Source organism: Electrophorus electricus, chromosome 15, assembly GCF_041902795.1.
Source record: "Electrophorus electricus isolate QZ-2024a chromosome 15, ASM4190279v1, whole genome shotgun sequence".
Taxonomy (NCBI): domain Eukaryota; kingdom Metazoa; phylum Chordata; class Actinopteri; order Gymnotiformes; family Gymnotidae; genus Electrophorus; species Electrophorus electricus.
Window position 1 is genome coordinate 1,634,917 of NC_137511.1, and position 13,122 is coordinate 1,648,038.

The 13,122-nt window shown below is 40.9% G+C and overlaps 7 non-coding genes across 7 annotated transcripts; all 7 read left to right on the forward strand.

Annotated features, from left to right (window-relative positions):
• The first annotated feature begins 311 nt into the window (after positions 1-311).
• Positions 312-393, forward strand: trnal-aag (transfer RNA leucine (anticodon AAG)). Its single transcript has one exon. It is a non-coding gene; the product is annotated as a tRNA-Leu (tRNA).
• Positions 394-2,258: 1,865 nt separating this feature from the next.
• Positions 2,259-2,340, forward strand: trnal-aag (transfer RNA leucine (anticodon AAG)). Its single transcript has one exon. It is a non-coding gene; the product is annotated as a tRNA-Leu (tRNA).
• Positions 2,341-4,227: 1,887 nt separating this feature from the next.
• On the forward strand, positions 4,228-4,309 carry trnal-aag (transfer RNA leucine (anticodon AAG)). Its single transcript has one exon. It is a non-coding gene; the product is annotated as a tRNA-Leu (tRNA).
• A 1,843-nt stretch (positions 4,310-6,152) lies between these two features.
• On the forward strand, positions 6,153-6,234 carry trnal-aag (transfer RNA leucine (anticodon AAG)). The gene has a single exon. It is a non-coding gene; the product is annotated as a tRNA-Leu (tRNA).
• A 1,857-nt stretch (positions 6,235-8,091) lies between these two features.
• trnal-aag (transfer RNA leucine (anticodon AAG)) lies at positions 8,092-8,173 on the forward strand. The gene has a single exon. It is a non-coding gene; the product is annotated as a tRNA-Leu (tRNA).
• Positions 8,174-10,006: 1,833 nt separating this feature from the next.
• trnal-aag (transfer RNA leucine (anticodon AAG)) lies at positions 10,007-10,088 on the forward strand. Its single transcript has one exon. It is a non-coding gene; the product is annotated as a tRNA-Leu (tRNA).
• Positions 10,089-11,921: 1,833 nt separating this feature from the next.
• trnal-aag (transfer RNA leucine (anticodon AAG)) lies at positions 11,922-12,003 on the forward strand. The gene has a single exon. It is a non-coding gene; the product is annotated as a tRNA-Leu (tRNA).
• Positions 12,004-13,122: the final 1,119 nt, after the last annotated feature.

Sequence of the window (13,122 nt, forward strand, 5' to 3'; positions counted from 1 at the left end):
AGTTTCTTGTCGAGGATGACACCCAAGTATTTGTACGTTACCAGCTGTGCAATGGGAAACCGGTGTCATGGGAAACCGGTGCTGAGAAAGGTGCACAAAAGAAAATACCTCTAGTAGAGTGGAAAAAACTGTCCATCATTCAACAACAGTGGTCCTAACTTGGGGGCCACGGTACTGCAACTTTTATTATCTTTGCTGCTCTAACAAGCAACCAGTGGGACAAGCAACAATTGGAAACTGGTGCTAGGTGTTGGGAAAAGTACTCTGCCAAGCCCTTTCTTGGGTAACCAGTGTCACAGAAGGAGAAATCAGGTAGTGTGGCCGAGCGGTCCAAGGCGCTGGATTAAGGCTCCAGTCCTTTCGGGGGGGTGGGTTTGAATCCCACCGCTGCCAGGAAGCACTGTACTTTTGAGAATCCACTGAAGCAATTGCACGCACAGTTATTTTGAGCAAAAATGTTGGCACATATATGGGAAGATTCAATAGGAGGCACTCACATGACAGTCGCCGAGAGGCATGCCAAGATTCTTGTCTAACAAGGTCTAAGGTGGTCTAAGACTTGGTTCAAATCCCACTGCTGCCACTTCATGTTTTAAAAAGACCAGTGCTTAGTCATGAACCTTGTCTACAGTGTCTCTCGAAAGATTCCTTGTCCCAATCGAGGTTGATGAAGCAACCCCGAATGCTGCTGTCGATGCCCGAGCGCTTGGAAAGACTTTGGTTTTACCAATCAAATGTGGCCTCATACACTGCCATGAAATGCTTGCTGCAATGGCAGCATTTGCAAAGAGCACTTTGTCCAAACCCAGCTGATAAAAGTTCTGGATTCTTCAACTTTTTCAGTTCATCATACATAAATAGGCCATGGACTTATGACATACACTGATGCTAAGTTGTTGGAACTGTTAAGACTCCCAAGGATACCGCTGTTTGGAGAAAAGATGTTATTGAAAAGCTCTCTGACAAAAGTTAGGGATTCTTCAAATGAAAGAGGTGGAGAGATGAACAAAGAAGAGAAAGTGGTGACAGAACCTACCTTTTGAGCAAAGTAGTTTGGCCACAGTATGTAGGTAGGCAGACAGACAGATAGACAGATAGACAGACAGATAGATAGATAGATAGATAATCACTATATTTAATCCCAGAGGGAAATTGAAACATTGAAGTAGCACAAAAAAGAGAAATATTATATATATATATATATATATATATATATATATATATATATATATATATATATATATACAATATATAACTATAAGAATGTAAAAGAATAAGAAACAACATATATTGTATATGACTTGTGCAAGTCTACGAATGGTAAGGTGTTCGATCCTTCCGATCTTTCACTGTTTACAGTATACCAGGTAAAGTGACAGTGCATTACAACATTCACTTAGGTTTGCAGTGAGTACAGAATAAAAATGACAAAAGACTGGAGATTAATTATAATAATAATAATAAGTACAATTCTAGCACTCAATACCACTCAGTAGCATTCTTACACAAAAATAACAATTGTACAGTGTCATCGCAGTTGGTACGAATGATCTCCTGTACTGCTCCTTACTATAGTGGAGCTGATTGAGTCTGTGACGAAAAGTGCTCTGCTGTCTAGCCAGTAGATTATGGACAGGTTTTGAAGTATTATCGAGGATAGCCTTGAGTTTGTCGTCTGTCCTCATTTTAACCACAAAGTCAAAACTGTCCAGAGTGCAGCCAAGGACTAAGCCAGCCTTCTTGATCAGTTTGTTGAGCTTGTTTGTCTCTCGTCCTCTGATGCTACCTCCCCAACACACAACTGCAAAGAAGATATGACTCGCAACATCAGACTGGTAGAACATTATCAGCGTCTTGCTGCACACATTAAAGGAACTGAGCTTCCTCAAAAAGTAAGCTCTACTAATCCCCTTCCTGTACACAGCTTCTAAATTGCCCTTCCAGTCCAGTTTCTTGTCGAGGATGACACCCAAGTATTTGTACGTTACCAGCTGTGCAATGGGAAACCGGTGTCATGGGAAACCGGTGCTGAGAAAGGTGCACAAAAGAAAATACCTCTAGTAGAGTGGAAAAAACTGTCCATCATTCAACAACAGTGGTCCTAACTTGGGGGCCACGGTACTGCAACTTTTATTATCTTTGCTGCTCTAACAAGCAACCAGTGGGACAAGCAACAATTGGAAACTGGTGCTAGGTGTTGGGAAAAGTACTCTGCCAAGCCCTTTCTTGGGTAACCAGTGTCACAGAAGGAGAAATCAGGTAGTGTGGCCGAGCGGTCCAAGGCGCTGGATTAAGGCTCCAGTCCTTTCGGGGGCGTGGGTTTGAATCCCACCGCTGCCAGGAAGCACTGTACTTTTGAGAATCCACTGAAGCAATTGCACGCTCAGTTATTTTGAGCAAAAATGTTGGCACATATATGGGAAGATTCAATAGGAGGCACTCACATGACAGTCGCCGAGAGGCATGCCAAGATTCTTGTCTAACAAGGTCTAAGGGGGTCTAAGACTTGGTTCAAATCCCACTGCTGCCACTTCATGTTTTAAAAAGACCAGTGCTTAGTCATGAACCTTGTCTACAGTGTCTCTCGAAAGATTCCTTGTCCCAATCGAGGTTGATGAAGCAACCCCGAATGCTGCTGTCGATGCCCGAGCGCTTGGAAAGACTTTGGTTTTACCAATCAAATGTGGCCTCATACACTGCCATGAAATGCTTGCTGCAATGGCAGCATTTGCAAAGAGCACTTTGTCCAAACCCAGCTGATAAAAGTTCTGGATTCTTCAACTTTTTCAGTTCATCATACATAAATAGGCCATGGACTTATGACATACACTGATGCTAAGTTGTTGGAACTGTTAGGACTCCCAAGGATACCGCTGTTTGGAGAAAAGATGTTATTGAAAAGCTCTCTGACAAAAGTTAGGGATTCTTCAAATGAAAGAGGTGGAGAGATGAACAAAGAAGAGAAAGTGGTGACAGAACCTACCTTTTGAGCAAAGTAGTTTGGCCACAGTATGTAGGTAGGCAGACAGATAGATAGATAGATAGATAGATAGATAGATAGATAATCACTATATTTAATCCCAGAGGGAAATTGAAACATTGAAGTAGCACAAAAAAGAGAAATATTATATATATATATATATATATATATATATATATATATATATGTATATATATATATATATATATATATATATATATATATATATATATACAATATATAACAATAAGAATGTAAAAGAATAAGAAACAACATATATTGTATATGACTTGTGCAAGTCTACGAATGGTAAGGTGTTCGATCCTTCCGATCTTTCACTGTTTACAGTATACCAGGTAAAGTGACAGTGCATTACAACATTCACTTAGGTGTGCAGTGAATACAGAATAAAAATGACAAAAGACTGGATATTAATTATAATAATAATAATAAGTACAATTCTAGCACTCAATACCACTCAGTAGCATTCTTACACAAAAATAACAATTGTACAGTGTCATCGCAGTTGGTACGAATGATCTCCTGTACTGCTCCTTACTATAGTGGAGCTGATTGAGTCTGTGACGAAAAGTGCTCTGCTGTCTAGCCAGTAGATTATGGACAGGTTTTGAAGTATTATCGAGGATAGCCTTGAGTTTGTCGTCTGTCCTCATTTTAACCACAAAGTCAAAACTGTCCAGAGTGCAGCCAAGGACTAAGCCAGCCTTCTTGATCAGTTTGTTGAGCTTGTTTGTCTCTCGTCCTCTGATGCTACCTCCCCAACACACAACTGCAAAGAAGATATGACTCGCAACATCAGACTGGTAGAACATTATCAGCGTCTTGCTGCACACATTAAAGGAACTGAGCTTCCTCAAAAAGTAAGCTCTACTAATCCCCTTCCTGTACACAGCTTCTAAATTGCCTTTCCAGTCCAGTTTCTTGTCGAGGATGACACCCAAGTATTTGTACGTTACCAGCTGTGCAATGGGAAACCGGTGTCATGGGAAACCGGTGCTGAGAAAGGTGCACAAAAGAAAATACCTCTAGTAGAGTGGAAAAAACTGTCCATCATTCAACAACAGTGGTCCTAACTTGGGGGCCACGGTACTGCAACTTTTATTATCTTTGCTGCTCTAACAAGCAACCAGTGGGACAAGCAACAATTGGAAACTGGTGCTAGGTGTTGGGAAAAGTACTCTGCCAAGCCCTTTCTTGGGTAACCAGTGTCACAGAAGGAGAAATCAGGTAGTGTGGCCGAGCGGTCCAAGGCGCTGGATTAAGGCTCCAGTCCTTTCGGGGGCGTGGGTTCGAATCCCACCGCTGCCAGGAAGCACTGTACTTTTGAGAATCCACTGAAGCAATTGCACGCACAGTTATTTTGAGCAAAAATGTTGGCACATATATGGGAAGATTCAATAGGAGGCACTCACATGACAGTCGCCGAGAGGCATGCCAAGATTCTTGTCTAACAAGGTCTAAGGTGGTCTAAGACTTGGTTCAAATCCCACTGCTGCCACTTCATGTTTTAAAAAGACCAGTGCTTAGTCATGAACCTTGTCTACAGTGTCTCTCGAAAGATTCCTTGTCCCAATCGAGGTTGATGAAGCAACCCCGAATGCTGCTGTCGATGCCCGAGCGCTTGGAAAGAGTTTGGTTTTACCAATCAAATGTGGCCTCATACACTGCCATGAAATGCTTGCTGCAATGGCAGCATTTGCAAAGAGCACTTTGTCCAAACCCAGCTGATAAAAGTTCTGGATTCTTCAACTTTTTCAGTTCATCATACATAAATAGGCCATGGACTTATGACATACACTGATGCTAAGTTGTTGGAACTGTTAGGACTCCCAAGGATACCGCTGTTTGGAGAAAAGATGTTATTGAAAAGCTCTCTGACAAAAGTTAGGGATTCTTCAAATGAAAGAGGTGGAGAGATGAACAAAGAAGAGAAAGTGGTGACAGAACCTACCTTTTGAGCAAAGTAGTTTGGCCACAGTATGTAGGTAGGCAGACAGACAGATAGATAGATAGATAGATAGATAGATAATCACTATATTTAATCCCAGAGGGAAATTGAAACATTGAAGTAGCACAAAAAAGAGAAATATTATATATATATATATATATATATATATATATATATATATATATATATACAATATATAACAATAAGAATGTAAAAGAATAAGAAACAACATATATTGTATATGACTTGTGCAAGTCTACAAATGGTAAGGTGTTCGATCCTTCCGATCTTTCACTGTTTACAGTATACCAGGTAAAGTGACAGTGCATTACAACATTCACTTAGGTGTGCAGTGAATACAGAATAAAAATGACAAAAGACTGGATATTAATTATAATAATAATAATAAGTACAATTCTAGCACTCAATACCACTCAGTAGCATTCTTACACAAAAATAACAATTGTACAGTGTCATCGCAGTTGGTACGAATGATCTCCTGTACTGCTCCTTACTATAGTGGAGCTGATTGAGTCTGTGACGAAAAGTGCTCTGCTGTCTAGCCAGTAGATTATGGACAGGTTTTGAAGTATTATCGAGGATAGCCTTGAGTTTGTCGTCTGTCCTCATTTTAACCACAAAGTCAAAACTGTCCAGAGTGCAGCCAAGGACTAAGCCAGCCTTCTTGATCAGTTTGTTGAGCTTGTTTGTCTCTCGTCCTCTGATGCTACCTCCCCAACACACAACTGCAAAGAAGATATGACTCGCAACATCAGACTGGTAGAACATTATCAGCGTCTTGCTGCACACATTAAAGGAACTGAGCTTCCTCAAAAAGTAAGCTCTACTAATCCCCTTCCTGTACACAGCTTCTAAATTGCCCTTCCAGTCCAGTTTCTTGTCGAGGATGACACCCAAGTATTTGTACGTTACCAGCTGTGCAATGGGAAACCGGTGTCATGGGAAACCGGTGCTGAGAAAGGTGCACAAAAGAAAATACCTCTAGTAGAGTGGAAAAAACTGTCCATCATTCAACAACAGTGGTCCTAACTTGGGGGCCACGGTACTGCAACTTTTATTATCTTTGCTGCTCTAACAAGCAACCAGTGGGACAAGCAACAATTGGAAACTGGTTCTAGGTGTTGGGAAAAGTACTCTGCCAAGCCCTTTCTTGGGTAACCAGTGTCACATAAGGAGAAATCAGGTAGTGTGGCCGAGCGGTCCAAGGCGCTGGATTAAGGCTCCAGTCCTTTCGGGGGCGTGGGTTCGAATCCCACCGCTGCCAGGAAGCACTGTACTTTTGAGAATCCACTGAAGCAATTGCACGCACAGTTATTTTGAGCAAAAATGTTGGCACATATATGGGAAGATTCAATAGGAGGCACTCACATGACAGTCGCCGAGAGGCATGCCAAGATTCTTGTCTAACAAGGTCTAAGGTGGTCTAAGACTTGGTTCAAATCCCACCGCTGCCACTTCATGTTTTAAAAAGACCAGTGCTTAGTCATGAACCTTGTCTACAGTGTCTCTCGAAAGATTCCTTGTCCCAATCGAGGTTGATGAAGCAACCCCGAATGCTGCTGTCGATGCCCGAGCGCTTGGAAAGACTTTGGTTTTACCAATCAAATGTGGCCTCATACACTGCCATGAAATGCTTGCTGCAATGGCAGCATTGGCAAAGAGCACTTTGTCCAAACCCAGCTGATAAAAGTTCTGGATTCTTCAACTTTTTCAGTTCATCATACATAAATAGGCCATGGACTTATGACATACACTGATGTTAAGTTGTTGGAACTGTTAGGACTCCCAAGGATACCGCTGTTTGGAGAAAAGATGTTATTGAAAAGCTCTCTGACAAAAGTTAGGGATTCTTCAAATGAAAGAGGTGGAGAGATGAACAAAGAAGAGAAAGTGGTGACAGAACCTACCTTTTGAGCAAAGTAGTTTGGCCACAGTATGTAGGTAGGCAGACAGACAGATAGACAGATAGACAGACAGATAGATAGATAGATAGATAATCACTATATTTAATCCCAGAGGGAAATTGAAACATTGAAGTAGCACAAAAAAGAGAAATATTATATATATATATATATATATATATATATATATATATATATATATATATACAATATATAACTATAAGAATGTAAAAGAATAAGAAACAAAATATATTGTATATGACTTGTGCAAGTCTACGAATGGTAAGGTGTTCGATCCTTCCGATCTTTCACTGTTTACAGTATACCAGGTAAAGTGACAGTGCATTACAACATTCACTTAGGTTTGCAGTGAGTACAGAATAAAAATGACAAAAGACTGGAGATTAATTATAATAATAATAATAAGTACAATTCTAGCACTCAATACCACTCAGTAGCATTCTTACACAAAAATAACAATTGTACAGTGTCATCGCAGTTGGTACGAATGATCTCCTGTACTGCTCCTTACTATAGTGGAGCTGATTGAGTCTGTGACGAAAAGTGCTCTGCTGTCTAGCCAGTAGATTATGGACAGGTTTTGAAGTATTATCGAGGATAGCCTTGAGTTTGTCGTCTGTCCTCATTTTAACCACAAAGTCAAAACTGTCCAGAGTGCAGCCAAGGACTAAGCCAGCCTTCTTGATCAGTTTGTTGAGCTTGTTTGTCTCTCGTCCTCTGATGCTACCTCCCCAACACACAACTGCAAAGAAGATATGACTCGCAACATCAGACTGGTAGAACATTATCAGCGTCTTGCTGCACACATTAAAGGAACTGAGCTTCCTCAAAAAGTAAGCTCTACTAATCCCCTTCCTGTACACAGCTTCTAAATTGCCCTTCCAGTCCAGTTTCTTGTCGAGGATGACACCCAAGTATTTGTACGTTACCAGCTGTGCAATGGGAAACCGGTGTCATGGGAAACCGGTGCTGAGAAAGGTGCACAAAAGAAAATACCTCTAGTAGAGTGGAAAAAACTGTCCATCATTCAACAACAGTGGTCCTAACTTGGGGGCCACGGTACTGCAACTTTTATTATCTTTGCTGCTCTAACAAGCAACCAGTGGGACAAGCAACAATTGGAAACTGGTGCTAGGTGTTGGGAAAAGTACTCTGCCAAGCCCTTTCTTGGGTAACCAGTGTCACAGAAGGAGAAATCAGGTAGTGTGGCCGAGCGGTCCAAGGCGCTGGATTAAGGCTCCAGTCCTTTCGGGGGCGTGGGTTCGAATCCCACCGCTGCCAGGAAGCACTGTACTTTTGAGAATCCACTGAAGCAATTGCACGCACAGTTATTTTGAGCAAAAATGTTGGCACATATATGGGAAGATTCAATAGGAGGCACTCACATGACAGTCGCCGAGAGGCATGCCAAGATTCTTGTCTAACAAGGTCTAAGGTGGTCTAAGACTTGGTTCAAATCCCACTGCTGCCACTTCATGTTTTAAAAAGACCAGTGCTTAGTCATGAACCTTGTCTACAGTGTCTCTCGAAAGATTCCTTGTCCCAATCGAGGTTGATGAAGCAACCCCGAATGCTGCTGTCGATGCCCGAGCGCTTGGAAAGACTTTGGTTTTACCAATCAAATGTGGCCTCATACACTGCCATGAAATGCTTGCTGCAATGGCAGCATTTGCAAAGAGCACTTTGTCCAAACCCAGCTGATAAAAGTTCTGGATTCTTCAACTTTTTCAGTTCATCATACATAAATAGGCCATGGACTTATGACATACACTGATGCTAAGTTGTTGGAACTGTTAGGACTCCCAAGGATACCGCTGTTTGGAGAAAAGATGTTATTGAAAAGCTCTCTGACAAAAGTTAGGGATTCTTCAAATGAAAGAGGTGGAGAGATGAACAAAGAAGAGAAAGTGGTGACAGAACCTACCTTTTGAGCAAAGTAGTTTGGCCACAGTATGTAGGTAGGCAGACAGACAGATAGATAGATAGATAGATAGATAATCACTATATTTAATCCCAGAGGGAAATTGAAACATTGAAGTAGCACAAAAAAGAGAAATATTATATATATATATATATATATATATATATATATATATATATACAATATATAACAATAAGAATGTAAAAGAATAAGAAACAACATATATTGTATATGACTTGTGCAAGTCTACGAATGGTAAGGTGTTCGATCCTTCCGATCTTTCACTGTTTACAGTATACCAGGTAAAGTGACAGTGCATTACAACATTCACTTAGGTGTGCAGTGAATACAGAATAAAAATGACAAAAGACTGGATATTAATTATAATAATAATAATAAGTACAATTCTAGCACTCAATACCACTCAGTAGCATTCTTACACAAAAATAACAATTGTACAGTGTCATCGCAGTTGGTACGAATGATCTCCTGTACTGCTCCTTACTATAGTGGAGCTGATTGAGTCTGTGACGAAAAGTGCTCTGCTGTCTAGCCAGTAGATTATGGACAGGTTTTGAAGTATTATCGAGGATAGCCTTGAGTTTGTCGTCTGTCCTCATTTTAACCACAAAGTCAAAACTGTCCAGAGTGCAGCCAAGGACTAAGCCAGCCTTCTTGATCAGTTTGTTGAGCTTGTTTGTCTCTCGTCCTCTGATGCTACCTCCCCAACACACAACTGCAAAGAAGATATGACTCGCAACATCAGACTGGTAGAACATTATCAGCGTCTTGCTGCACACATTAAAGGAACTGAGCTTCCTCAAAAAGTAAGCTCTACTAATCCCCTTCCTGTACACAGCTTCTAAATTGCCCTTCCAGTCCAGTTTCTTGTCGAGGATGACACCCAAGTATTTGTACGTTACCAGCTGTGCAATGGGAAACCGGTGTCATGGGAAACCGGTGCTGAGAAAGGTGCACAAAAGAAAATACCTCTAGTAGAGTGGAAAAAACTGTCCATCATTCAACAACAGTGGTCCTAACTTGGGGGCCACGGTACTGCAACTTTTATTATCTTTGCTGCTCTAACAAGCAACCAGTGGGACAAGCAACAATTGGAAACTGGTGCTAGGTGTTGGGAAAAGTACTCTGCCAAGCCCTTTCTTGGGTAACCAGTGTCACAGAAGGAGAAATCAGGTAGTGTGGCCGAGCGGTCCAAGGCGCTGGATTAAGGCTCCAGTCCTTTCGGAGGCGTGGGTTCGAATCCCACCGCTGCCAGGAAGCACTGTACTTTTGAGAATCCACTGAAGCAATTGCACGCGCAGTTATTTTGAGCAAAAATGTTGGCACATATATGGGAAGATTCAATAGGAGGCACTCACATGACAGTCGCCGAGAGGCATGCCAAGATTCTTGTCTAACAAGGTCTAAGGTGGTCTAAGACTTGGTTCAAATCCCACTGCTGCCACTTCATGTTTTAAAAAGACCAGTGCTTAGTCATGAACCTTGTCTACAGTGTCTCTCGAAAGATTCCTTGTCCCAATCGAGGTTGATGAAGCAACCCCAAATGCTGCTGTCGATGCCCGAGCGCTTGGAAAGAGTTTGGTTTTACCAATCAAATGTGGCCTCATACACTGCCATGAAATGCTTGCTGCAATGGCAGCATTTGCAAAGAGCACTTTGTCCAAACCCAGCTGATAAAAGTTCTGGATTCTTCAACTTTTTCAGTTCATCATACATAAATAGGCCATGGACTTATGACATACACTGATGCTAAGTTGTTGGAACTGTTAGGACTCCCAAGGATACCGCTGTTTGGAGAAAAGATGTTATTGAAAAGCTCTCTGACAAAACTTAGGGATTCTTCAAATGAAAGAGGTGGAGAGCTGAACAAAGAAGAGAAAGTGGTGACAGAACCTACCTTTTGAGCAAAGTAGTTTGGCCACAGTATGTAGGTAGGCAGACAGACAGATAGATAGATAGATAGATAGATAGATAATCACTATATTTAATCCGAGAGGGAAATTGAAACATTGAAGTAGCACAAAAAAGAGAAATATTATATATATATATATATATATATATATATATATATATACAATATATAACAATAAGAATGTAAAAGAATAAGAAACAACATATATTGTATATGACTTGTGCAAGTCTACGAATGGTAAGGTGTTCGATCCTTCCGATCTTTCACTGTTTACAGTATACCAGGTAAAGTGACAGTGCATTACAACATTCACTTAGGTGTGCAGTGAATACAGAATAAAAATGACAAAAGACTGGATATTAATTATAATAATAATAATAAGTACAATTCTAGCACTCAATACCACTCAGTAGCATTCTTACACAAAAATAACAATTGTACAGTGTCATCGCAGTTGGTACGAATGATCTCCTGTACTGCTCCTTACTATAGTGGAGCTGATTGAGTCTGTGACGAAAAGTGCTCTGCTGTCTAGCCAGTAGATTATGGACAGGTTTTGAAGTATTATCGAGGATAGCCTTGAGTTTGTCGTCTGTCCTCATTTTAACCACAAAGTCAAAACTGTCCAGAGTGCAGCCAAGGACTAAGCCAGCCTTCTTGATCAGTTTGTTGAGCTTGTTTGTCTCTCGTCCTCTGATGCTACCTCCCCAACACACAACTGCAAAGAAGATATGACTCGCAACATCAGACTGGTAGAACATTATCAGCGTCTTGCTGCACACATTAAAGGAACTGAGCTTCCTCAAAAAGTAAGCTCTACTAATCCCCTTCCTGTACACAGCTTCTAAATTGCCCTTCCAGTCCAGTTTCTTGTCGAGGATGACACCCAAGTATTTGTACGTTACCAGCTGTGCAATGGGAAACCGGTGTCATGGGAAACCGGTGCTGAGAAAGGTGCACAAAAGAAAATACCTCTAGTAGAGTGGAAAAAACTGTCCATCATTCAACAACAGTGGTCCTAACTTGGGGGCCACGGTACTGCAACTTTTATTATCTTTGCTGCTCTAACAAGCAACCAGTGGGACAAGCAACAATTGGAAACTGGTTCTAGGTGTTGGGAAAAGTACTCTGCCAAGCCCTTTCTTGGGTAACCAGTGTCACATAAGGAGAAATCAGGTAGTGTGGCCGAGCGGTCCAAGGCGCTGGATTAAGGCTCCAGTCCTTTCGGGGGCGTGGGTTAGAATCCCACCGCTGCCAGGAAGCACTGTACTTTTGAGAATCCACTGAAGCAATTGCACGCACAGTTATTTTGAGCAAAAATGTTGGCACATATATGGGAAGATTCAATAGGAGGCACTCACATGACAGTCGCCGAGAGGCATGCCAAGATTCTTGTCTAACAAGGTCTAAGGTGGTCTAAGACTTGGTTCAAATCCCACTGCTGCCACTTCATGTTTTAAAAAGACCAGTGCTTAGTCATGAACCTTGTCTACAGTGTCTCTCGAAAGATTCCTTGTCCCAATCGAGGTTGATGAAGCAACCCCGAATGCTGCTGTCGATGCCCGAGCGCTTGGAAAGAGTTTGGTTTTACCAATCAAATGTGGCCTCATACACTGCCATGAAATGCTTGCTGCAATGGCAGCATTTGCAAAGAGCACTTTGTCCAAACCCAGCTGATAAAAGTTCTGGATTCTTCAACTTTTTCAGTTCATCATACATAAATAGGCCATGGACTTATGACATACACTGATGCTAAGTTGTTGGAACTGTTAGGACTCCCAAGGATACCGCTGTTTGGAGAAAAGATGTTATTGAAAAGCTCTCTGACAAAACTTAGGGATTCTTCAAATGAAAGAGGTGGAGAGATGAACAAAGAAGAGAAAGTGGTGACAGAACCTACCTTTTGAGCAAAGTAGTTTGGCCACAGTATGTAGGTAGGCAGACAGACAGATAGATAGATAGATAGATAGATAGATAGATAATCACTATATTTAATCCCAGAGGGAAATTGAAACATTGAAGTAGCACAAAAAAGAGAAATATTATATATATATATATATATATATATATATATATATATATATATATATATATATATATATATATATATATATACAATATATAACAATAAGAATGTAAAAGAATAAGAAACAACATATATTGTATATGACTTGTGCAAGTCTACGAATGGTAAGGTGTTCGATCCTTCCGATCTTTCACTGTTTACAGTATACCAGGTAAAGTGACAGTGCATTACAACATTCACTTAGGTGTGCAGTGAATACAGAATAAAAATGACAAAAGACTGGATATTAATTATAATAATAATAATAAGTACAATTCTAGCACTCAATACCACTCAATAGCATTCTTACA